The sequence below is a fragment of the Ursus americanus genome, chromosome 7 (genome assembly GCF_024610735.1).
Source record: "Ursus americanus isolate L20-20 chromosome 7, mUrsAme1.1.p, whole genome shotgun sequence".
NCBI lineage: Eukaryota > Metazoa > Chordata > Mammalia > Carnivora > Ursidae > Ursus > Ursus americanus.
Window position 1 is genome coordinate 58,263,147 of NC_142133.1, and position 26,495 is coordinate 58,289,641.

At 35.5% G+C, this 26,495-nt stretch overlaps 2 long non-coding RNA genes across 2 annotated transcripts in view; one reads left to right on the top strand and one right to left on the bottom strand.

The window, feature by feature from the left end:
• Positions 1 to 15,050, bottom strand: part of LOC148109706 (uncharacterized) — a 113,009-nt gene extending 97,959 nt beyond the window's left edge. The window contains exons 1-2 of the long non-coding RNA XR_015725088.1: positions 14,876 to 15,050; positions 11,011 to 11,114 (exon numbers count right to left, since the gene is read on the bottom strand). This is a non-coding gene — a long non-coding RNA (uncharacterized LOC148109706). The remainder of the gene's footprint in view (positions 1 to 11,010; positions 11,115 to 14,875) is intronic.
• A 141-nt stretch (positions 15,051 to 15,191) lies between these two features.
• The window catches only part of LOC123799744 (uncharacterized), a 77,788-nt gene continuing 66,484 nt past the window's right edge, over positions 15,192 to 26,495 (top strand). Inside the window, exon 1 of the long non-coding RNA XR_006781684.2 lies at positions 15,192 to 15,516. This is a non-coding gene — a long non-coding RNA (uncharacterized LOC123799744). The remainder of the gene's footprint in view (positions 15,517 to 26,495) is intronic.

A 26,495-nucleotide genomic window follows, 5' to 3' on the forward strand; every position in this document is an offset into this window, starting at 1 on the left:
TAGACTGGTGATGGGTAGTAAGGAGGGCACGTATTGCATGGTGCACTGGGTGTTATATGCAACTAATGAATCATCGAACTTTGCATCAGAAACCAGGGATGTACTGTATGGTGACTAACATAATATAATAAAAAAACATTAAAAAAAAAAGAAACCCATTTTATGAGGCAAGCATTACCCTGATATCAAAGCCAGATAAGGACACACCAAAAAAGAAATTACAGGTCAAATCCCTGATGAATATAGATGCAGTAAATATCAGTAAATTGACTTTATTTATATTAAAAGGAATATACACCATGATGAAGTGGGATTTATCCCTGCAATGAAAGAAGGGTTCAACATATGCAAATACATAAAAATGATACACCACATTAATAAATTGAATGATAAAAATATTATCCTCTCAATAGATACAGAAAAAGTGTTTGACAAAATTCAACACCATTTCATAATAAAAACTCTCAAAAATTGGGTATAATAGGAACATAACTCAAAATAATAAAGGCCATGTATGAAAAACTCAGAGCCAACATCATACTCAACGACAAAAGGTTTAAAACTTTTCCTCTAAGATCAGGAACAAGATAAGGGTGTCTACTCTCACTCCTATTCAATATGGTATTGTTACGTCCTAGCCAGAACAATTAGGCAAGAAAAGGCTTCCAAACCAGAAAATGATCTCTGTTTACAGATGACATGATCATATACATAGGAAACCCTAAAGAATCCACCAAAAAAGTATTAGAAATGATTAATGGATTTGGTAAAGTAAGGGCATAAAATAAACATACAAAAGTCAGTTGCATTTCTACACGTTAACAAACTATCTGAAAGAGAAATAAAGAAAACCATCCCATTTACAACAGCACCAAAAACAATAAGATATTTTGGAATAAAGTTAACCAAGGAGGTGAAGGATCTATACACTGAAAACTATAAAATACTGATGAAAGAAATTGAGGGCGGCACGAATAAATGGAAAGATATCCTATTTCCATGGATGGAGCAAATTAACATTGTTAGAATGTCCATTCTACCCAAAGTAATCTACAGATTCAATGCAATCTTGATCAAAATTCCAATGACATTTTTCATTGAAGTAGGAAAAATGACAATCATAAAATGCCAATGGAACTACTAAAGGCCCCAACAGCCAAAGCAATCTTAGAAAGAACAAAGCTGAAGGTTATCACTCTAATTTCAAACTATATTACAAAGCTATAGTCATCAAAACAGTATGGTACTGGCACAAAAACAGAGACACAGATCAATGGAACAGGATTAAGAGCCCAGAAATAACCCCACACGTACACGGCCAGTTAATCTGACAAAGGTATGGTGGTTGAGGGGAGTACAGCCTCTTCAACAAATGGTGTTGGGAAAACTGGATATTCACATTCAAAAGAATGAAATTGGGCCCATCTTACACCACTCACAAAAATTAACTCAAAATGGGATTAAAGACTTAAATGTAAGATCTAAAACTGTAAAACTCTTAGAAGAAAACATAGGGAAAAAATTCCTTCACATTTCTGGATATGACACCCAAAGCAAAGCAACAAAAGCAAAAATGAGTAAGTGGGACTACATCAAACTTAAAAAATTCTGCACAGTAAAAGAAACGTCAACAAAATGGAAAAGTAAGCTACTAAGTGGAAGAACATATTTGAAAACCATGTATCTGATAAGGGGTTACTCTCCAAAGTAAATATGGAATTCAACAACTCAATAGCAAAAAACCACGAACAATCTGATTTAAAAGTGGGCAGAGGAACTGAATAGACCCTTTTCCAAAGACATACACATGGGCAACAAGAACATGAAAAGATATTCATCATCACTTAGCATCAAGGAAACTGTAAATCAAAGCCACCATGAGATATCACTGCACGCCTTTTAGAATGGCTGTTATAAAAAGGACAAGAGATAACAAACGTTGATGAGGATGTAGAGACAAGGGAACTCTTTTGCGCTTTTGTGTTTTGGGGGATGTAAATTGTTACAATCACAGTGGAAATCAGTATGGATGTTCCTCAAGAAATTAAAAATAGAACTACCGTATAATCCAGCATTCCTATTTATGGGCATATATCTGAAGGAAATAAAATCACTATCCTGAAAGGGGATGTGCTCCCCCAAGTTCATTACAGTACTACTCACAATGGCCAAGACATTAAGGAAGGAGGCTTTGTCACATGTTATTTCATGGCTTGATATCTTATTTCTTTTTAGGGCTGAATAATAATATTCCATTGTCTGGATGTACCACAGTTTATCCACTCACCTATCAAGGACATCTTGGCTGCTTTCAAGTTTTGGGTGTTATGAATAATTCTGCTATAAACATTTGTGTCCAGGTTTTTGTGTGGACATGCTGTCAATTCACTTGGTTTAATATCAAGGAGCAAAACTGCTGGATTGTATAATAAGACTATGTGTAGCTTTGTAAGATACTGTCTTCCAAATGGCTGTACCATTTTGCATTTTGAAGAGCAATGCATGTAAGTTCCTGTTGCTTCACATCCTTACCAGCATTTGGTGTGGTCAGTATTTGGGACTTTGGCCATTCTAACAGGTGTGTTATGGTACCTCATTATCTTAATTTGCACTTTTCTGATGACATGTGATGTTAAATGTCTTCTCATATTCTAACTTGCCATCTGTGTATCATCTTTGGTGAAATGTCTGTTTAGGACTTTTGCCAATTTTTAAATCAGGTTGTTCACATTCTTGTTATTGAGTATTAAGAATTCTTTGTACATGTGGATAACAGTCCTTTATTAGATGTGTCTCTTGAAAATATTTTCTCCAAGTGCTTTATCTTCATTCTTTTGATACTGTCTTTCTCAGAGCATAAGTTTTAGATTTTAATGAAGTCCAGCTTATCAATTATTTCTTTTTTGGACTGTGCACTATGTTGTATCTAAAAAATAACCATTATACTCAGGGTCATATAGGTTTTCTCCCATGTTATCTTCTAGAAATATTAGTGTTTCACTTTACATTTAGGTCTATGATCCAGTTTAAGTTAATTTGTGTGAATGGTATACAGTCTCCAGATTCTGTTTTTTTTTTTTTTTTTTACATGTGGATGTCTAGTTTTCCTAGCATAATTTGTTGAAAAGACTATCTTTGCTCCAATGTATTGCCTTCGATCTTTTGTCAAAGATCAATTGACTATATTTATGTGGGTGCATTTCTGGGTTCCCTCTTCAGTTCCACTGATCCGTTCTTTTTTTTTTTTTTTTTAATTTTATTTATTTATTTGACAGAGAGAGAGGCAGCGAGAGAGGGAACACAAGCACGGGGAGTAGGAGAGGGAGAAGCAGGCTTCCCGCTGAGCAGGGAGACCAATGTGGGGCTCAATCCCAGAATGCTGGGATCATGACCTGAGCTGAAGGCAGACGCTTAACGACTGAGCCACCCAGGCGCCCCTGTTCATCTATTCTTTAACCAATACCTACCATCTGGATTACTAGCTTTACAGTAAGTCTTGAAGTTGGGTAGTGTAAGTCCTCTGAAGTTGTTCCTCCTCTTCAATATTGTGTTGGCTATTCTGGGTCTTTTGCTTCTCCAAATAAACGTAGAATCAATTTGTCAATATCCACATAATAAATTGCTGGGATTTTGATTCAGATTGCATTAAATCTATATCAAGTTTGGAAGAAATGACATCTTGACAATATTGAACCTTCCTATTCATGAATATGGACTCTCTCTCCATTTATTTAGTCTTTGATTTCTTTCATTAGAAAGTGATAATTTTAGGGCACCTGGGTGGCTCAGTCGGTTAAGTGTCTGCCTTTTCTCAGGTCATAATTTTTCGGTCTTGGGATCGAGCCCAGGCTGCTTCTCCCTCTCCCTTTGCCCCTCACCCCTGCTTGTCCTCTCACTTGCAAATAAATAAATAAATGAATAAATAAATAAAATTTTTTAAAAGGTTATAATTTTCCTCGTATAGCTACTATACATCCTTTGTTACATTTATACTTAAGTATTTTACTTGTTTGGGTGCTAATATAAATGGTAATGTGTTTTTAATTTCAAATTCCACTTGTTCATTGCTGGCATACAGGAAAGTGACTGACTTTTGTATACTAACCTTGTATTTTGCAAGCTTGTATAATCAATTATTAGTTCCAATAATTTTTTTGCCTATTCTTTCGGACTTTCTATTTAGATGATCATGTTATTTAAAAAAAGAAAGACAGTTTTATTTCAATTTTCCCAATATGTATACCTTTTATTTCCTTTCCTTATCTTACTGCATTAGGTAGGACTTCCAGTATGATGTTGAAAAATAGTCACGAGAAGGGACATCTTTGCCTTGTACCTGATACTAACAGTAAATCTTCAACTTTCTCATCATTAAGTATGATGTAAGCTGTAGGTATTTGTAGATGTTCTTTATTAAGTTGAGCAAATACCTTTTATTCTAGTTTTCTTGGAGCACCATTTATTTTTCAAATATCCTCTCAGACACTTTGCACTTTTTTATTGTTGTAAGTCTCTTAATTCTTTTTATGCAGTGGGCATGTATCTTTAGACCTCACTAGAACAACACCAACACTATGAAAAGAAGTCAAGGGCTTGGATGTGCACATGCTGCCTAGTTCTTCCTCTTAAGGAACAAAAATATTTAAGGAGAAAGCTTGATAGAAAGAAAATACTAAATATAAATACCACCCTGAAATTTCTTGCTTGAATATCATCTATCTCTTTTCTTCTTTGTTCTGTGTCTTCTTCCTTGCTCTCCTGTACTCATGTACGGCTTTTATTAAAGAATTTTCACATTCTAAAAAGTGAGGCTTTCTTAATATGAATTTTAGATCTAATCTAGATCCTTAACTTTGCTATTGTTAAGAGTGAGATTGCACAACTTAGGGTGAGATTTTCAACTTTGAATTAATAATGTTTTTTTTTAACTAATGGTAGGCTACGCTCCATACATGCGCGCACACACACACACACACACACACACTACACGTGAATTATATTTTATGGTAGATATACAAAGAAAACATACATAATTTATAAAATGAAGTGATATTCTGATTTTAGTAACACTAATAATAGTGATAATTAAAGTGAAGTTTATGTTTTCTTTGGTAGAATACACAAAATAAATTTCTACAAGATTGCTTCATTTACTTGTAATAAAAACAGTATAATAAAATTTGTAAATATGTGATTAGCTAGGAAGTGTCATTTTATGGATAATTTACCTCCAGCTATTTTTTTCCTGATATTTATATTTCAAACAGCATCTGCAGGAACAAGAAAGAAGATGTTCCATTGTCATTTTAATCAACTGTAGAGGATAATGAGTGGGAGCTTTTTTGCTAAATAATGAAAGAGGACTCTCAGATGGAAAAATAGGAAATGCAAAAATGGTTATCTATTTGTACATGGAGATTTACAGGAAGGAAATATGTATAAGTGATGACTAAACTGAATAACTTGCACTGATTAATCTTAGGCCATCTTTAAATGTTTTTGGGAGAAATATAGTCCATTAAGACAGCCATGTTGCAAACACTCAGCTATACCCCTAAGGCAGTGGACTCCATACAATAAAATGTAAATATGCCCTCTGGATTAGTGCAATGCTGGTCCTGCAACATTCTACACATGACAAGTTGAATTTAGAGCACTGTTAATAACACAAATATAATGCTTATAGGTTTAAGAACTTCCCCTAAAGGAGACCAAGGGGAAATCTCTGGAATCATTCCTTCCAGGCATTAGAAAGTTCCATCTTACTTATCCTGCTGAAAGTTGAAGTGTTGAATTAATAACTAAGTCACTGCCTGCACTTCGAGTTAAGGTTCTATTCTAAAGAATCTGATGAGATTCCACTGTGTCCTCTAAGAAATTCCATAAGATGTTCAAAAAGGAAGACAATATTTCAGTGTACCTGAAAAAAAATGGGAAGTTTTCCAATGCATCTTTTTTCTTTATCACCATATTGATAGATTTATCTGCACTAAACAAATTTTTTATGCCAGTGTGGTGGTGGATATCTCCTAGAGCAGATTGATGATTTCAAAATTCAATTATATGTCTGGCATTCAGTTGACTTGACAACAAATACAGCAAGCAACTTACATGAGTGAAATTGTATATGTCCCTTCTAAACAATGAAAATGCTGAATAAGTTTTCTGTTGAATAAAATTTTAATTTTGACTATGCTAGTTTTAAATATATCAAAGGACATTGTTTATATACTTCAATTCTTGGTATTTTCTCCTTACTATGGAATTAGAAAAGAATAATTTTGCTACATCATTTCAATTCCTGATTACAAAAATGTTAAGGACCTTATTTAATTCATCATAAGGTAGATTTAAGCTTTAGCCATTTAAAAAGACTGAGGCATGATGAGATATATAATAATGAGACATATATCAAAGTTAAGAGTTGAAGGGGACCTTAGTCATTATCTTGATCTGTGCTATCCAATATGGTAGCCGCTACCAGTTATCACTATCAAGCACTTGACATGTGACTAACACAAACTGAAACACGCTCTAAGTATAAAATACACATCATATATCAATGATCTGGCATGAAAGTATACGTAAAATATCTCAATAATTATTTTTATATTGATTATATGTTGACATGGTAGTATTTTGGATATACTGAATTAAATAAATTATATTAAAAGTAATTTTACCTGTTCCTTTTTCAAGGTGACTCTTGAAAGCAGTGATCACTGCTCTGGATCAATCTCAATTCAAGGTAAGAAAACCAATCTCTAATTGACTGGATTCCCCTAATTTCCAATCCACTGTACTGGATTTTTTGCAGGGTTCAATATGTTTGATATACATTTGATTTTTATAGCAACCTAGTGAGAAATATGGATTGGGAATTGTAATATCCAGTTTACAGAGTAGGACAGAAGTTTAAGTGAATTGGTGAAGGCAGTGTGCCTAATAAGTGGAAGACATGGGTCTGGACTTAATCTTTCATGACTCCTAGAACATGTAGTTTATAACTACCAGTCATTATGAGTGCAGGGATCACTGTAGATGGAAAGGCCAGTATTCTGTTTTGTTTTGTAACTGTAACCTATTATAGAGGAGGAATTAGTAAAAGGGCATCCAGCAATACTTTAAAGTCCCTATGTTTTTTTATAGTCGCTATCAGTCATTTTTGAGACATTATAAAAACTAAGATAAGTAAAAAAAATACACTATAGCCAGATTTCAACAAAGTACTTGATAAAACTTCTAAAATATATTTTGAGCATAACATGGTAAAATGTGGATTATTTGATTAAAAATCTGAATGTCTGGCCTCTTTTTAAAAAAGTCAGAGTATCTGCTAATATTGGGCTAGCATTGTTATACCAGTAGTAATTGCTTGGAACAGAGTGACAGCTGTCCTCTATGCACGTTCAAGTTTAACACCTTCCCCATTCTTCTCTATTGTCTTAGAACTATTCTCTTTCATTATCTGCCTGATCCTATAGGTGTTTGGGTTTGTGGTCTCCAGACTTAACGCTCTCAAAGGTACTTTCTAAATCCCAGTGCCTATCTATCCATGAGCCCACACTTATCTAATTGGTTTGTAAACCTCATAATTGAAAGCTATTCAACAGCTAGCTAGTTAGATGATACCATTGCTTTTTTCCCATCATACATACAACCTAATGTACTTTCTCCAACCGCAGATTTATTATCTTTATGTGTTTGCTGAATGTGTTATGCTTATAACATTTTTATGTTTATGCTCTTCCTCTGATGCTGTGCTTTTAATATATTTCATTCTATTGAACAGTACATAGCTCCCTATTGACCATTTTACAAAAGTGATGTGTATTAGCCTGGCCGCCAAGGTTTTGCATGGATAGCCCACCCACTGTTTTTCTTGCTTTCTCATTATACTAATACAAAGATTTGACTCTAATGATATAAGTCTCCTTCCTGTCACTCCCAATTGAATGTGGTATAGTGCTTGGTTTCCAAATACCAGTCAGTGCCTTTCTCACTATATGTGGATGACTTATTCAAATACATACAGATTTCTCTGTCCTCACATGAGATTTACTGAATCAAAACCACTGAGGATGGGATCTATAGGTCTACTGCATAAAATATTACTTACCATTTACCCTGAAACCAAAACACCTGTATTTGAATCTTAGCTTTTATATTTATTAGCTGTGTGACCTGCATAAATCACTTAACCTCTCAATATCCGAGTTTCCTAATCTGTAATTTGTACCGGTAGTGTCTACCTTAAAGGGTTGTTAAGTGGATTAAATGAGGTAACATAGGCAGAGTGTTTATACAATTTCAGGTATAGAAAACACTATGTAAGTATGTGTTAAGTGTGTTAACTAGATGAATCAGAAGTTTCTCCATGTGGTTTTGACAGGAACAAGGCTTAAGAACCAAAGGGATGGAAAGAAGTTGCTGAAATGGTTGGCCCATTTCTAACTGAAGATCTGTCTTCTCTTCCACTTACAGTTATTCTCAATGGAGGTGGTGCCATACCCAGAGGATGCTTTGGCAAATATGTGGAGACACATGCAGTTGTCACATCATTGGACAAGGTGGTGAGCAAGAAGATATTATATATACGTCAGTGTGAGAACAATCTTGCACAATAAAGAGTTGTTTCAAATCATCACCATATTTGAATAGCCACTGGTTCTTCACATAAATGAGAAGTCTGTTTCTAATTATTTGAGACCAGAATTTAATCCTTTTGCATATAGGAAACTAAATGGTTTTATTTGGTCCTAACACACAGTGAATTTTTCATGAGTGTAACCCACATATAAGCTAAGGGAAGATTTGTTTTCCTTTGGAACTTAACCAAGAGTCAGTCGCCACTCTGGAAATCCACCCTTCTGACAGTCGTGTCTCCTGATTTTAGAGTCATCAACACATTTGCAGTTGTCACTTACAGGACCAGCATTTGACTCTACACCATTTTGTTTTCTAAGTGTATATGTGCTGATCAGTTATATTTTGAAATATATATTATTTGCCCGTAAGTTATTTTTACTTTATTCTCCTTTATGTTGCAGATTAGACATATTAATTTCTTTGAAATTATGTGTATTCTTAGATTTTATCATCTATTAATTTCATTTTGAGACAGTAAAAAGTTATAAAATATTTGTTATAAAAGGAGGCATGATGTTTGATAGGCTTGAAACAGAAAACTCAGATCTAGAAGAGATTTCTTAATCAGTCTTGCATAGTACTAAATAAAACTGCATTTTTAAGAATACATATAAGTGTTCTACTAAATTAATACATGCGTATTTCAGGCCATTTTGGAGTGTTTTATAGGCTTTCAATGGAAATGTATGTTCTTTCTTACCAAGTAGATTTTACAGTCTTCAGGAAAGAAAGTGTTGCCTTGATTCCTTTTGTATCTCTTCACAGCAGGCATTCAATAAGTGGTGCTGACAGCCTGACTCCAGTTTAAAGAGAAGCAGGAAAACTCAAAGAGTAGAGTCAGAAGTTTAAAGTAAACTGAAAAAAGAGTTCCTGAAAAATGTTAGTTCACCAGAAGAAAACCAGCAAAGGTAAAGGAAACAGAAGCAGAGAAAGCCTTCAAGGCAGTATTGGGGAATGTAATGTTGAAGCAACTGGAAAATTCAGCGTTTAGAGACATATACAGGTGTGCCCTATCTTAGGAAGACCCACTACAGGCATTGACAATTAAAAAAAAAAAACAGATAAATTAGAGGGATTTTTTTTTTTTTTTTTTTTTTTTTTTTTTGGTGGGGGTAAGGCTGGAAAGAAAGAACGTTAATCACACAAGATTATGATTGGGCATTATGACTGGGCATCTGCAATGTGCTGACAATTTTGTATTCAAACGTATAGATTCTTTTTAGTAGCTTTAAGTATATCCACTTAACAATGGACCTAGGTACATTCAAAGTATGGTCCAGCTAACAAAACGTTTATTTTATTTGAGCTTTATGGCAGCATATGATTTTAATATATAAATGGACAACTACATCGAATAAAGCTAGGTAATGATTTTACTGTAGGCCTGAAAATCAGTAAATATCATATTCACCATAGTAAATAGATACCATCATCTTCTTCATGATTTCATCTCAAACAGGTATTTGGGCAAACGAAACACAAAAGAGAGAATAAACACATTGTAAATGATCTCAGTTGAAAGCAGATGAGGGGCTATGTAGTGGAAATTAAAATGGAATGTTTACTTTGCTGATGGACAATGAATGCAGCTTGAAAGCAACCGACTACATTGATCACAAATGGTAAAGAACCAGGTATCAGTGCAACGTCTCCACTTGTTCCCTAACATCATCATTCACTTAGAAATTCTTTAAGTGATGTATAGATCACACACACATATACCTATGCACACACACATATACACATAAAAACATATATAATTTTTAAGTATACTTATATAGCAATTCTTTTTTAAAAAATGAACTGGGAAGAAAATGGGAAATAAAAGTCAACTTTCAGTTCACTATGGCTTCCTAAGTAAAGGATTTACCTTTCCTACCATCCCAAATCTCATGGAAACATACATAAAAGAAAATGGGATGCACAGGAATTTAGAAACCTGGGCAGAAGACTGAAACTGCATTTTTTAAAGAAATAGAACATGTAATATTAGGCTGACAATGGAAAGCAAGATTGCTGAAAAGTGTACACCAGGTAAAGAGTAGTGCTCAAAAAACTACCTTTTCCCATACAGGTGGTTAAGTTTTAGAAAAGGAGGCTATGTGAGGTCTGGTTGGTAATTAACAACAGGGCTGTGAAATAATTTTGCCAATTGTATTAATGAGGTTCTTAAGTGTGAGCAAAAAAACTACTACTCTGAATGAAGGAGATAAGGACATGGGTGGCTCACAGAATTGCAAGAAGGCTGAAGAACCAGGCTGGAGGTTGGGCTGCCAGAAGCAACAACCATGTCCAAGCCACAGAAGTGGCCTTACTATGAAATTTCTGTAACCTTACTCAGGCAGCATTACAGTGACTTACCATTGAGCCACTTCGGTTCAAGGACATGAATTTTGCAGGCGTGGGCATAGATCTTCCCTTTCAGCTCTTCAAATCTGGCACAGATGTATTTTGACTGGCAGAGTCTAGGTCAGATAACCAGAAAAGAAAATCACTGGAGTTTCAGTTTTCATAAAGGGAGGCATTCTTTGTCTCAGCAAGACTCACACAATGGAAAACTCTCCTAACATGGAAAAGGCTTCAGATGCTGGATGAGAGAAAACTAATGACAAATGTCTATTCATTACTCTTTTCCACTCTTTCCTAATTTCGGCCTCAGGATAGAGTTGGAGGGGTAAGATATGATTAAGGAATTCTTTTTTTAAAACAAATATTTATTTATTTATTTTAGAGCGAGAGCGAGAGAGCGCATGAGTGGGAGGAGCAGAGAAAGAGGGAGAGAGAATCTCAAGCAGACTCTGTGCTGAGTGCAGTGCCTGGGGCGGTGCTCGATTCCAGGACTCTGAGATCACAACCTGAGCTAAAACAAAGAGTCGGATGCCTAACCAACTGAGCCAACCAGGGGCCCCAGAATAAGGAATTCTAATTTAGACATTCTCACAAGAGATTACGAGAGTTATGGAGATTGAGCTATGGAGAAAGTTCCAGATAACTCATGTCTGCCATGAAAATGGGGGCTCCCCCACCCCCTCTTTCCTGAACAGAAAGAATATTCTTATGCACTTACAAAACGCTAACCCACCACAAGTTCTGCCTTTTGCTCCACTGCATAACTGCTAGAGATAGGACCCCTAAATCAGAACTGTTTTTTTTCCTCCCGTATGGGTTTTGTTCAGTGTTTCCTAGAGGCTAATAAAATACAAACATTCAACAAGATCCCAGGCACGTATGGAAACCCAAAAGAGGATATTCAACAAAATTAAGAAATGATCACACACACACAAATTAATATAGGAGAAAAAGAAAACTTAAAAATACGTATTAGTATACTCTAGGAGAGAATAAAATGACAGACTTCAATGGAAAAGCAAATTTGTAGTCTTGGGAATTAAGAAACATGGTAACTAGGGGCGCCTGGGTGGCTCAGTCGTTAAGCATCTGCCTTTGGCTCAGGTCATCATCCCAGCATTCTGGGACAGATCCCCGCATCGGGCTCCCTGCTCAGCGGGAAGCCTGCTTCTCCCTCTCCTACTCCCCCTGCTTGTGTTCCCTCTCTCGCTATCTCTCTCTGTCAAATAAATAAATAAAATCTTAAAAAAAAAAAAAGAAAATGGTAACTAAAAGTAAATACAGGGGGCGGGTAAGATAAGAGAGAGGATACAGCTGGAACTAAATTCATGAATTGGAAGATTGATCTAAGTAATTTTTTTTAACTTTATTAAGTAGTAATTGAAAAATGTAATTCTATGGACTCCTCCCGGAAACTCTATGGTGACTAACATAGCATAATAAAATAATTTAAAAAAAGAAAAATGTATATATTTAAAGTGCACAATGTGATGATTTGATATACATATACATTGCAGAATGATTATCAAGATCAAGATAATTAACACATCCGACACTTCACACAGTTAACTCTTTTTTGTTTGGTGAGAATGCTTATTTATTCTTACCAACTTTCAAGTGTACCATATTATATTACTGACTATAGTCATCGTGCTGTACATTAGATCCTCGGAACTTAATCTTACAATTGGAAATTTGCACACTTTGATGTATATCACCTCATTTTCCCTACCACCTGTGTGATTCTTCTAGAATGTGGTAAAAAGGATGAAACTATATTAAACGTGAAAGAAAAGTAAAGATAGGATCTATACAGGAAATCTGTACTGCTTAGGATCGATCTTAATTGCAAATAAGACAACAAAAATAATTGTGACTTTAAAAAAGTAAACTTAAAAAAAAGTAAACTGTTTTATTGGTCATATAAAAGGCTGCAGGGAGGCCATCCAGAGATGTGCTCTTCAGGGACCCATGCTCTCATCCAGTTCAGAATGTTGACCTCAATACCCACATTGCAGGCAGGAGGATGGAGGAAGGGACAAAGAGAAGTGCCAAAGAATGAATGGCATGTTTTTAAAGAAGTTGCTACAGGATGCTTCCACTCCCAACCCACTAGCTAGAACCCCAGAACTTAGTTGCACGCCCATGTCTAGCTGTAAGCAAGGCTGGGAAATATAGTTTTCAGCTATTGGGGAAGAGAGGAGAAATTAAATATGCTAAATGTCTGCTTTATTCAAAAGATAATTGTAGATACTTATTACTTCTCAAAGTTTATAAGAAAATATGTACAAATAAGGTTTTTAAAGCCTAAGTACAGTCACTAACAGTAACAGAAAAGTGTGACCCTATAAAACATCAAAGAAAAAAAGAGAATGAAAAAATTAATCTAGTAAACATAAGAAACAGAAACAAAGAAAGATAGAAATAAGCAAGCATGGCAAAGAGAAAAAAAACACTGTACATCCTTGCATTTATGACATAAACCCAGGTTGATGTTGATGTTTTGCTTTTAGTAAAATATTGAATTTGATTTGCTAATATTTTAGATATCTAGTTCATGCTTATCATAGATTAGTAAAACTATATTTATATATATGATGCAGAAACATATTTAGGTACATGGGAATTTAATGACACATATAAAAGTGGCATTTCAAGTGGTGTAAGACAATATTTTATGCTTTATAAAGGAAAAGTTAGGCCTTGCCCTCATTTCTATATACAAAAAAAAAATCCAAATAGATTAAATATATTGACGAAAAAACTATAAACCATCAGGAGCGACTGAAATACATACTGGCATGTAAATTTTTTCTAAGCCCAGAAAGCATAAAGTTAAATATGGACAAAATTTACTACATAAAAATTGAAAAATTCTCCATTATGAAAAGTTCCATTAAAAAGCATAAAAGCATAAAAGGGTGCCTGGGTGGCTCAGTCAGTTAAGCATCTGCTTTTGGCTCAGGTCATGATCCCAGGGTCCTGGGATAGAGCCCTGAATAAGGGTCCCTCATCAGTGGGGAGTTGCTTCTCCCTCTCCTCCCACTTGTGCTCTCTCTGTCTCTCTCTCTCAAATAAACGAATACAATCTTAAAAAAAAAAAAAGAAAGCATAAAAATCAAGCAAAAAACAAGAAAAACAAAGATCTATCATAGACACTGACTTATATATTAACAAGAAAAAAGTTTCGCAAATTCTTTTGTAAAAAACTCAACTCAGTGGGAAAATGGTACGAATAGGCTATTCAAAAAAGAAATATGAATGCATAATAAACATGAAAAAATGCTAAATTTAATCACTGATATTCTCCCTCATTTCCATCGGAGGACTGGAAATGATAAAGATCAGTAATATCCAGGGTTGTTGAAATAGGCACTTTCACAGAATTTTGGTCTCTCTGGTACACGTCAAAGATACTAAAAGAATTAAAAATGCTTGTTAAAAACAAGACAACAGGCCCAAAACGAACATGGTTAAACTGCGCACGCTAGTGCCCACCTCAGTCACCAGACTTAATTACAGTTTTGGGGGTCCCAGAAATGGAATTTTCAGCCAGTAATCAGGAGTCACCTGACCAGCACTGGTTAATCAGCCATCCCCCTAAAGGAAAGGAACTGTATTTGTTTTTTTTCCCCCTTAGTATAACTTTCTCGTTCCCGCTCCCTCTTGCCTACAAAATTCTTTGACTTTGTTGAGCTCTCCAGGGTTCTTTGTGAACCGCGGCTGGATGTTGCCCGATTTGAATCCATTTTTACTCAAATGAACTCAGAATTTTTAATATGCTTCAGTTTCTCTCTTAACAGTTGTGTTGTCTGAGGAAGGAACCCAAGGAGCCCTCCATAGCCTCCAGGAGCCAAGAGCAACCAGGCCAAGATACCTGCTGAGTTCCTTGAGCTCGCCGCCTTCCGGCTGTCTCTGGAGGTGGTGGGCAAGCCTCTCTCAGATCCCAGCTTTGCAGCTTTTGCTTTACGAGTTTAAAGTTTTTATTTGGCCCCCACCCCACCGCTTTTTTCTTTTTTTTTTCCTGGACTGGATCTAGTACCCAACCAGAGTTGCACTGGGTTGGATTTAAAAAGGCGGACCGGGTCCGGGGTCAAACTTGGTCCGACTTGGAAACCGGTGTGGGTTTGGGTTGTACTGGCTCTGACTTGGCAGCCGGACAGAGTTCCGGGTCGGACCGGGTCCACAATTGGTCTGGGTCGGACTAAAACTGAGCTGAGGTTAGTGTGCGACCTCAGGTTAAGAAAAAAAAAAATGTTTTAAGGTTAAACAAACAGGTTAACCTTACCGTAGATAATCTTGAATTACAGTGGCCACAGTGGAGAATTTTAACCTAGATAAACGTTTCCATTTATGAGGTGCGAAAAAAAAAAAAAAAAATCTCTGCCAAGGCACTCACTACGAAGAGTAGAGGGGAAATTATTTTTCCTCATCTATAGTTTCTGGTGACCAGGATGAAATCCACTTGCTCTGGAAGCTGAGGACAGGATTCTGGAAAAACGCAGAAGCTGGCCAAGGGTAAGATTCTTAACTGAAGTTATTTCTCTCAGATCTGTATCTCTGGTGCTTGGTCAAGGGAGGAAGATAAAATTTCATGTTTTTCCTTCCTTTCCAAACTCAGATTGGCAGGAAAAAAAAATTGTAAGAATTAGATCTTTGAATTTTGACTCCTGAATTTTTTTCTAGTACCCATTGGTTTGTCTGTCTCATTTTGTGTCCTGCAAATTTAGTTTGGCAATTGTGAGGTTGGGGGCCCCCCAAAATATGGTTGGACAGAAATGTGGGTTGCACTCCATCTGGGACTAGGATCCCATTCACTGTTGCCAGCCCTCAGAGGAGTTGTCTTTCTTGTGCTTGTCTTTAGGATTGTCTCTTGGTACCTAGTATCCTTTGCACCCTCTTTGGGGATACCGCTTACGTCCAAGGGGTTGTTCCTTGGACCAGGAATATTAACTGTGTATCACACCGGAAACCTAACAAGATATTTGAAAGGATTTTTTTTTATTTTTAAGTAGCTCTATGGTCAGAAGTTAGTCAGGTTGGAAACCGATATTCAGAGGCTGACAGGAACTTTTTTTTTTAAATTCCTTCTCCCCTTAGCTAAAATGAAACTATCCATCCAGAGGGAACAAAAGACATTCTAAGCTTTTGTGGGAGGGTTTGCTGAAACATTCCAAACACAAACAGCTCTAAAACGAGAACACATAAAATTTTGATTTCCATCTTAGTTGAAGGTCTTCTCCCCAATTAAAAGAAGCAAATTGAGGATAATGTAGTTCGGTGGGTGGGTCAACATCTTATTATCATTCAGGTTGTAACCCAGTTTTTTGAGGAATTAGAAACAACTGTACTTGTCCTACAGATTGAGTGTTCATAAGAACAGAAATACAGCTCTGGAGAAAAACCCCCACCCATCCCCTTTACCAATCCCCAAACCTCCCTTGTCTCAAAATAAGGTATTTAAAACACTTTTTATTCTCACACTTAAGTAAAGTTAATATCCCGTTGAGAAGAAAGAAAATCAAGAATGTTAGATTAAAAAACATTTTGAAAAAGAAAATAATTCAAGGTGATGAACATGGAGGAGAAAGTCATGTTAAGAAAAAGAATAGGAGAGGGGTAATTTGGAGATACATTAGGAAATTGTTGGGTTGATTTTCAAAAGGCAAGGGAATAGCCAGAAAAGAAAAGAAAAGAAAAGAGAAAAGAATGTCTGAGAAAAGTTTTTTTAGGGTGCTAATCTTTCTAATTTATATTATTCGATTCATTCAACAACATCCTCAATCCTTGAAAGTTTAATGCTGATTATTTTTCTGGCAAACTTATTCCCACTCTCAAAAGTCTTTATCACTGATAAGTTGTAATATACATTATCCTAGTTTGAAAACCAATTTGTTCCATGAAACTGGTATTTTAGGGAACAATTTGAACATATGTGAATTTTGCATTTGCTTATGCATGGTTTTATCTGCAAGAAATATTAGATGGATGCAAAAAACTGTCCAAGTGAAGTGATTCAGATAGAAATACACAAAACATACACACACACCTGAAACATCTTCCAGCTGCCTGAGTTCACTGCTTTTGGTATTGCAATATTCCCTGTGATTTTTGTTAATCGTCCTTCCACCTCTTCACAATCACTCACAAGTTGTAACCTCTGTTGCTCACTTATACAAGCCAATTTCAGATCTTTTGTCAGGTAGAATACCTTGTGTATTTTAGTACTTATGTATTTCTTAACTGTTTAACTTGTGTAAAACTTTTATGGCCGTATTCATTAGGTTCCTATTTTTTTTTTTCCCAGTGTTTCACTGATGAAGCTTTCACTGTGTGCCTCAGTCTCATTTTTGTTGTTGTTGTTGTTGTTGCATAAGCCTTATGGTTTTTATTGCACAATTTTACAGAATGCACTGATATTTAGGAACACCTATGTCTCATTATCTCAGAACTGACTATATCTTACTAATTAGAATTCTAATAGCTCCTTCTTTTGCTTTATAGTTGTTTTACCTACAGATTAAAGTCTTGACTGAGATTTTTTTCAATAAATAAAGAAATTTAAGAATTTGGCATTTTATTACTATTGAGTTTAACTACCAAGTCATTCTGTTGGATATTCTCCTGTTGTGTCTAAATTCCAGATTCTTTGTGCTTCTTCCATTGTTGCAGCTGAGAGTTCATTTGACATTTGGAAACAAGTTATATTTTAAGTGTACAGATTATGAGTATTTGTAGAATTTATTTGTAGAACTTTAGAGAGGTAATGGAGTTGCCACATAGTTTCTAATAAAAATGACTGGAAAACTACCTCTCTAGTTCTTATGTGAACAAAGCCCAACATTCATTGGAGGAGGAATATGCCAATTGTGAGATTCAAAAATTCACTAATTCAGTCGACTCTTAATTAGGATTTAGTCAAAGTATTCATCACCACCCAGATGATGGGTCATTCTGATGTAATAAAGGCTGTTAAATATCTTTAGCTATATTTTTCCCCTCTTAAATAGACCTGGTGACACCTTTAATAGATAATTTTTTAAAATGGTATTTCTATTGATACTTTCAGTAATTATGTTAAAAATCATATTGGGGTCTGTCAGATTGTATGAGTTCGGATGTATGGAAAATTGTAATAACTTATTATTTCCTAGCACTGTCCCAAGAATTGGTAAGTACCATTTTAGCAGACACAAAATCCTCTTCATTTACATATGAGAAGCCCTAGGTACTTGAAAGTAATTTTCCTCAATTTACATTAACTAGTGATGAAGCCTGGGATTTGAACCTTTTATTCAGATCCTTGAATCTGTATTTATTCACAGTATGCTTTGATTTGGAAGAGCTGAGCATGTTATTTATTGGATTAAGAAAGGCAGTTTGCTTTGTAATATTATCATATGACAGTGGTCATGATCTAGCTTCTAGACTTCTGCCCAACAAATTTCAGTTGTTAGTCCATTTCTCCCAAAACTTTAGGGATCCAGGTACCATTACCCCCCCCCCCCCTTTTTTTCAATACTGGGGCCTGAGCTAAATCTTAATTACTCTACCCACAAGAACTACTTCTTGGGTGCATCTGTACTCACCTTATTATATTTATCTCCATGAATATGGGGAATAATAACCTCAAATTGTCATTTAACTGTAGAAAGTCACTTTAACATTTTCTTCTCTAAATTTTACAACCCGAATTCCTTTAATTGACCTCACAAATGTTCTTTGCTTTCTCTTTTTTATTTATTCTTACTTTCATTGTTCATTTCTGTACCAGCTCATCTTCACCTTAAACAGGTATTTTACTTAAAACTTAACAGATCTAGAATATTTTCTTTTTCAAAATTGCATTGTATTGAACATTAAATTATATGGGCCATAACTAGAATTTGCCAATTTTTCTCACCTAGGGAATTTAACTGTAGTTGAATTAGATATTTCATTATAGGACCAATTTCTATAGTGAAGAGAGCATTGAAGTTTGTAAGAATAAAGAGATCGAAGAGTTTGATTTTGGAGCAACAACATGTTTGTTACACGGGCCATTACATGTTTGTGAGGACTTGAATGACTTCCTTATTTCTTTTGATGTCAGTTGCTTCATAAAAATAAGAGTTGAGCTAATTGTTCTGTAGTATTCCTTTCGGCTTTAACATTAATTGTTGACATAGAAGTGACTTCCCATACCATCTTACTCGGTTGTAGTGTGGTATAATTTTATCAACAGACAAGACATTTTGTTACTAATTCAGTGCTGATTCATTATTGTTTTCCTGTCTTTGTTTAAGAACCCTTTGGGCATTAAGAACTTTTTAATTTGGTTTTGCCCCAAGGACTTATTTTACTTAAAATTCACTTGGCCTTTGGTTCATTTCTAATTTTTTTTTTTTAAAGATTTTATTTATTTATTTGACAGAGATAGACAGCCAGCGAGAGAGGGAACACAAGCAGGGGGAGTGGGAGAGGAAGAAGCAGGCTCATAGCGGAGGAGCCTGATGTGGGGCTCGATCCCATAACACCAGGATCACGCCCTGAGTCAAAGGCAAACGCTTAACCGCTGTGCCACCCACGCGCCCCTGGTTCATTTCTAATTGATGAAGATCACTCCTTTTTTTTTTTCTCTTATTATTTTAGAAAGCTGTCCTTTTATGGAGTTAAATGTTTTTTCTGTTATTTTATTCAAAACAACAATTAGGTTTAGGTTCTTTTTTTTTTTTTAATTTATTGGAGAGAAAGAGAGAGAGAGAGAGAGAGCGCGAGCATGCACAGAGGGAGAGGGAGAAGCAGACTCCCTGCTGAGCCGAGAGCCTGAACCTATTACCCCAGGCCACAAGATCATGACCTGAAAGAAGGTGGATGGTGTAACTGACGGAGCTACCCAGGCGCCCAAACACACTGATTAGGACTAAAGCCTGTCGGTTCTCCAACTGACGTCTGTGGACTGGAAAAGAAAAAAGGGGAATGACTCTTTCAGGATGATCTATCTTTTGGCAGATATAAAACATGTAGTAGATTAGATTTGCTGTCTGCTTTCACCAGCTCTCTAAAGCTGTGAAATCAGAGGCCAGAAACAAGATTTTCCATAGTCCTTTCAACAATCCCCCCAAATTTTACTTAATTACATGTTGTCATAGTCTCAACAGTCATAAAATGAAACTTTTAGTTTTTAACTTATACAATTAAATTTGTAGCTAAAACAATTAAGGGCACTGGGAGGTCTATTCCAATAAAATTATTTGATATTTAGAAAGATGAAAATGAACCTTAAATAAATGCATTATATTACATTTTATGATCGCCTTAAAAGGGAAAATGTTACATCCGTTAAAGAGAATATGATGCCATATATAATGAAAAGAGTAAAACAGCAATAAACCATTAGAGGGAACAGAGAAATTACAAAATGCGTAAATTAATAAAGTGGTATAAAAAGGTATCAGCACATGATTTTTCAGAATGAAAGGGCCCACTAAGTTTCTAGCTCAATGAATGGAAATATACTTACATTAAAGAGCATATTTCAGAATTTGTAGGGCAAAGGAAAGATCTAAAAGCCTCCAAAGAAGGAGGAAAAAGCAAGTCACACACAAAATGAGCAATTACAGCTGGGCCAGCAAATCCCCAAATGTGAAGAGTAACAATTCCATGTTCTGCTTCCTAGAAATACGGTGGAGAGGCATTATTGAAATAGGAACTTTCTCTCTTAGGTTGGTTCACTATCCAAGACAAGCCTGAGCCAGCAAGCGAAGGTCATCAGAGAGTATGAAAAGCTTGGTGAAATGAACTGAAGGGAGAGTAATACCTACTAAGCATAAGGCTGACCGGGGAACATGGAGGTGCAAGACACAGAAACTCAATAGATTGAAGCAAATCTTTCAAGTAGGTTTTAGCTAATAGTGAAAGGGCAAAGAGGAGGTGGCATTTAGGCCAAGCCTCGATGAAGCAAAGCCTTGGCTCTCATTCTTAGTATATTTCTATACTCTGTGTGTGTGTGTGTGTGTGTGTGTGTGTGTGTGTGTGTGTGTTTGGGGGAGGGGATGGGCAGTGATGTTCTGTTAGATGAAGGATCCTATTGAAGGAATGAATATACAGCAGGTTTAGTCCCTTGGAGAAAGATGTAAATCTCCAGAGCAGTTTAGAAAGGAAAAATAGGGTATTCCTGGGACCTGGGACTTTCAGGGCTAAAACTGAGAAAGTCCCTGGCAAAGCTGGATGATTTGATCACCCAAAGTGAAATTCCAGGGAGTCTGAGGATGAACAGATAAATGCATGCATGGCATTGGGATGCAAAGAAGAATAACAGGGGGAAGAAGGAGAGTGGAATGGCCAGAGTTTGAGAGTAGAGTTCAGGATAAGCCAACCTTTGAGGGAGCCCTTCAACCAAATAGGCGAAAGGCTGAACTTAGGGCTGGCATGTGGTATATGCCCAAGACATTGTAAATAGCTCATTTCTGCCCTTTCTCAGGTTTGAATAGGTCTCTGTAAAAAATAAAATATACCAAATTCTAAATCTACCTATTCTCAGAATTAATTGGTAGTACACATGAGTTTAATAAAAAAAATTAGATTTTTCTAGATATTAGAGTTCATGAAGTTTTGTTTTGATTCTGAGTCTTTGGACCTACAAACCTAGAGAAACACTGCTATCGTTAGAAACCAAACACCCCCATCGGAGCTTCACAGTGACACCTTCTGTGCTCTGCCTCCCTCTGGTGCTTTCCTTAGGCCCATGCTTCATTACCTTTTGAAATTCCCAAGGACACAGTTCATTTTCATAAACACAAGGTGCGATAGAATTTAACAAAGGCCCCACGACATTGGCTGCTGTCAGGAAAAAAGCCTAATTGGTCTATCTGCTAAAAAATATGCTCAGAATGCAGCCCTAGAGTGAAATCTCAAAGGCTGGTTTTGAAAGATCTGCTGAACCAGGGGGTTTGGCAATGTATATTTTAAGAAGAGAACATTAAAGTAGAAATTGAAGCATAATTTGAGATTGGATATTCGTGTTTCCCTTTTCTTTCTCATGTAGAGAAAGTATAAGCTTTTTCTGAGTATGACTGCCCCTTTTCCATTGTCAACACTGTGAGACCTGATGGCATGATTTCCCATCACCTAATTTACCCCAGCAGTTCTGCATTTTGAAATACTGAGTAATTATTCTCTGCACTGGCTCTTCATTTTGCGTGCCGTATGGGATTAACTGGAAATAATATTTGAAAATTTTAGGTATCTGGAAAAGTAACGAAAAATGAAATATGACTTAGAAAAGCTGGTTAATGCCTTTGAGTGAAAATAAATGATAGAAAAATTCAGACATTCAAAGGGAAGGTAAAAGTTGTAGAGCAAGAATGCTGCAGGGTATTACATAAATGAGAAATAAATTAGATATTGAAATAAAACATTTTTTACAAAGGGCAACTGCAAGTTAGAAAATATTTCATATTTCCCATTGTGGTTGAGTCTATTGTTTTCAAAGTCACTGATGAGACTTAAAACAGGCTATCACTTTTTAAAATAAGATTCAAATCTGTATAACCTTGGAGCTCTTAATCCATTTGCATTTTACCATCTGCTTTGCATGCTTCTTAACTTAATATGCATGTCAGAATTGATTCAACTTACAAGCTCCTTCAGGAAGACATGTGCTACTGTTGTATTGCCGAGATGATGATATTCAACAGTCTGTACAACATAAATCTGAAAGGACAGCATGGAGAGAATACTAGACAAAGAGTTAGGAGACTTCAGTCCAATCATATAATAATTATTAACTCTCTTTGTGACCTTGAACAACAAATCTAAACCCTTCAGGCTTTAATTTTCCTTAAAATGGATTAAGCAACCTCTAAGATTCTTTCCAACTCCAAAATTCTCATGAATACATCATCTTCTTACTTGGGGTAGAATTGATCATTTCAGTTAGGAAACATATCATCTGCTGCCTCTACTCCCCTCTTTTGATAATCCTATTTAGGAAAGACCTCTCAAGAGCTTCGAATGAAGAAAAATCATGGTCCTGTAACAAATACAGCTAATAAATATCAGAGACTGGATATTAAAGTCTCTATGCTGGGGCGCCTGAGTGGCTCAGTCGTTAAGCATCTGCCTTCGGCTCAGGGCGTGATCCCAGCGTTCTGGGATCAAGCCCCACATCAGGCTCCTCTCCTGAGAGCCTGCTTCTTCCTCTCCCATTCCCCTGCTTGTGTTCCCTCTCACGCTGGCTGTCTTTCTCTCGTCAAATAAATAAATAAAATCTTAAAAAAAAAATAAAGTCTCTATGCTAATAAAATGCATGAGAAATTAAAAGCTGAAATGAGTTTAAATATATCAATAATCACAATAATTGTAACTATAAGAAACTTTCTTGATGACCATCTCTTACTGAGAAAGAGAGAAAAAGAAAAAGACTTGCTGTAAAAGCAAAACCTAAATCAAGCTATAAGGTAATTTCAAGAGATAGCTCTATGATATAAAGAAATAGAAAGGTTGAAAAGTGAGAAATGGAAAATATGTGTTTTCAAAATTCTAATCAAAACAAAGTTGATGGAGCAATATTATCAAAATGGTTAGACTTCAAAGACAAATGTATTGCTAGAGGTAATGAGGATTATCACTTAATCATAAAAGGAACAATTCACCATAAAGATATAACAATTCTGAACCCTGAATACATCTACCAACATAGCTTCAAACATGATAGATAAATATTGACAGAATTACCAAAGAAAAATTGCCAAAACAGAATTTTGATGGGACATTTTTATACACTGGTAGATCAAACAATCTAATAAACAACCTGAACTGTTAGGCACGTATAGAACTCTGCAGCCAATATTGAGAAAATACTTACACTTTTCCAAAGCAACAAAGCCTATTAACAAACATGTATACAGAATCCGTGCATCTGCATCTATGATGACATCATTTGCATTATGCTATTAAATGTCATAAATGTGCAGATGGAAAACAAGCTCTACAAAACTCCTTAGACATGGGAGTCCTTCATTGTGGTAGCCAAACGAGCAAAAAAGATGTTTTTCAGGGGTGCCTGGGTGGCACAGCGGTTAAGCGTCTGCCTTCGGCTCAGGGCGTGATCCCGGCATTATGGGATCAAGCCCCACATCAGGCTCCTCTGCTATGAGCCTGCTTCTTCCTCTCCCACTCCCCCTGCTTGTGTTCCCTCTCCCGCTGGCTGTCTCTATCTCTGTCAAATAAATAAATAAAAAACCTTAAAAAAAAGATGTTTTTCAATGAAAAGTTTTATGGGATTTGATAAATGTATGTATCTGGGTAACTACCACTAAAATCAGTATATAGAACATTTCCATTACTGCAGCTTGGGTCCCAGGTAGTCATTGTTACGCTTTTGGTCATTTTATATAAGATTTGTCTTTTCTAGAGTTTCATAGAAGTGGAAACATAGTGTGTGTACTTTTATGTGTCTGGTTTCTTTCATTCAGTGTGTTGATTTTAGATTCAGCCACATTGTTCTTTTTTTTTTTTTTTTAAGATTTTATTTATTTATTTGACACAGAGAGACAGCCAGCGAGAGAGGGAACACAAGCAAGGGGAGTGGGAGAGGAAGAAGAGGCTCCTAGCAGAGAAGCCTGATGTGGGGCTCGATCCCAGAATGCTGGGATCATGCCCTGAGCTGAAGGCAGGTGCTTAACGACTGCGTCACCCAGGCACCCCCAGCCACATTGTTCTTGATAGACATTCTGGTTGTTCCCAGTTTTTGACTAAAGAAAAAAGTTGCTGTGGACATTCCTGTGCAAGTGTTTTTGTGCATACATGTTTTCAGTTTTCCAAGGTGAATATTTTAGTTGAATGGTAACTGTATGTTTAAATTCTTTTAAAAAATATCTCCCAAAGGTTTATCCTTTCATGTTCCCACCAGTGCCAATTGCTTTACTACCTGGACAAGTCTTTTCAACTTTAGACATTTGAGTGGGAGTGTACAGTATTACCTTATTGCAGTTTAAAGTCATCTTTCTCTGATGACTAGTGATGTTGAACATCTTTTCATGCGCTTATTAGTTATTTGTATATTCTTTTTTAATGAAGTGTCTGTTCAGATCATTTACCCATTTTTAAATTGGATCTCCTTCACATTATTGAGTTGTAAATATTCTTTATATGTTTTGCATACAAGTCCTTTATCACATGTGTGTTGCAAATATCTTTTTCTAGATTGTGTCTTTCTATTTGACATTGTCTTCGCAAAAGTAATAATTTTTAATTCTGATGAAGTTTAGTTCTTCTATGATTAATGTTTTTTTGTATGACTTAGGAACTCTTTGCCTAGTCCCAGATCACACATCTTTCTCTTATATTGTCTTCTAGAATTTTATGATTTCAATTTTTACGTGTAAGTCTAAGATCCATTTTGAATTAATTTTTTTAAGATGCAGATGAGAGGTGAGATTTATTTTTTTTCCCATATGGTTACCCAGTTGTGCTAATACCACTACTGAAGAGGGTATATTGTATTCCTTTGGTCGTGTCATAGTTCCTTCATTCTTCATGTTCCTCGAAGTCTTAGGTTTCTCTCTTTGCATATGAACAAGTGGCTACCTCCTCCAGTCTTTACATACCCCAGGTGATATCCATTTGTGGATTAATTCTTTCTTCATCACTATCTTTGCATTTCCAGGGTAAACCCTATGTGTTATACCCCTTACATGTTATGGAATTTTATAGGGAAATTTATTTTATTTTTATAAAATATATAGAATATATTTTATATTTATAAAAATTTATTTTTATACAAAAATTATGGATTTTTGTATATATGCATAAGTATATGGTCTGTAGCTCCTGTTTTTGTGAAGTCTGCATCTGATTTGGTATTACACTGATGCTAGCTTTATAAAGCGATTTGATAAGTTTTTTCTACTCTGTTTTCTGAAAGAATATGTATATGGTTATTATTTCTTCCACAAATGTCTGACATAATTCCTTGAAATCATAACATCCTGCAGTTTTTGTGAAAATTATACAAAAATCAGTGTTTTTAACAAATATTGCAAAATTTGATTTTCTATATCATCTTGTGTTAGTTTTGGTTCATTGTGATTTTCAAGGAATTTATGTTTTTCTTGAAGGTAGCATATATTGTTATCAATATATGTGAAAATTATCCTTTATTATATTTTTAATGTCTGTAAGATCTTCAGTGATCTCCTGTGTCATTTCTGGTAATTTGTGTCTTTTCTCTCTCTTTTTTAACTTGATCAGGCTAATTAGTTACAATTTTGTTGGCCTTCTCAAAGAAACAACTTTTGCTCTAACTTATTTTTCTTTATTGTTTTCTATTGTATTGATTTTCAATTACATATGCATTATTTTCTTCATTATATAAATTTGTATTATCCCTTCTTTTTCTAATTTCTTAAATGCAAAGCTTACCTTATTAATTTTTAGACCTTTCTCCTTTTCTAATGTAAGTATGTAAAGCTATAATTATCTCTCTAAGCACTGTTTTAGCCAAATCTTACAGA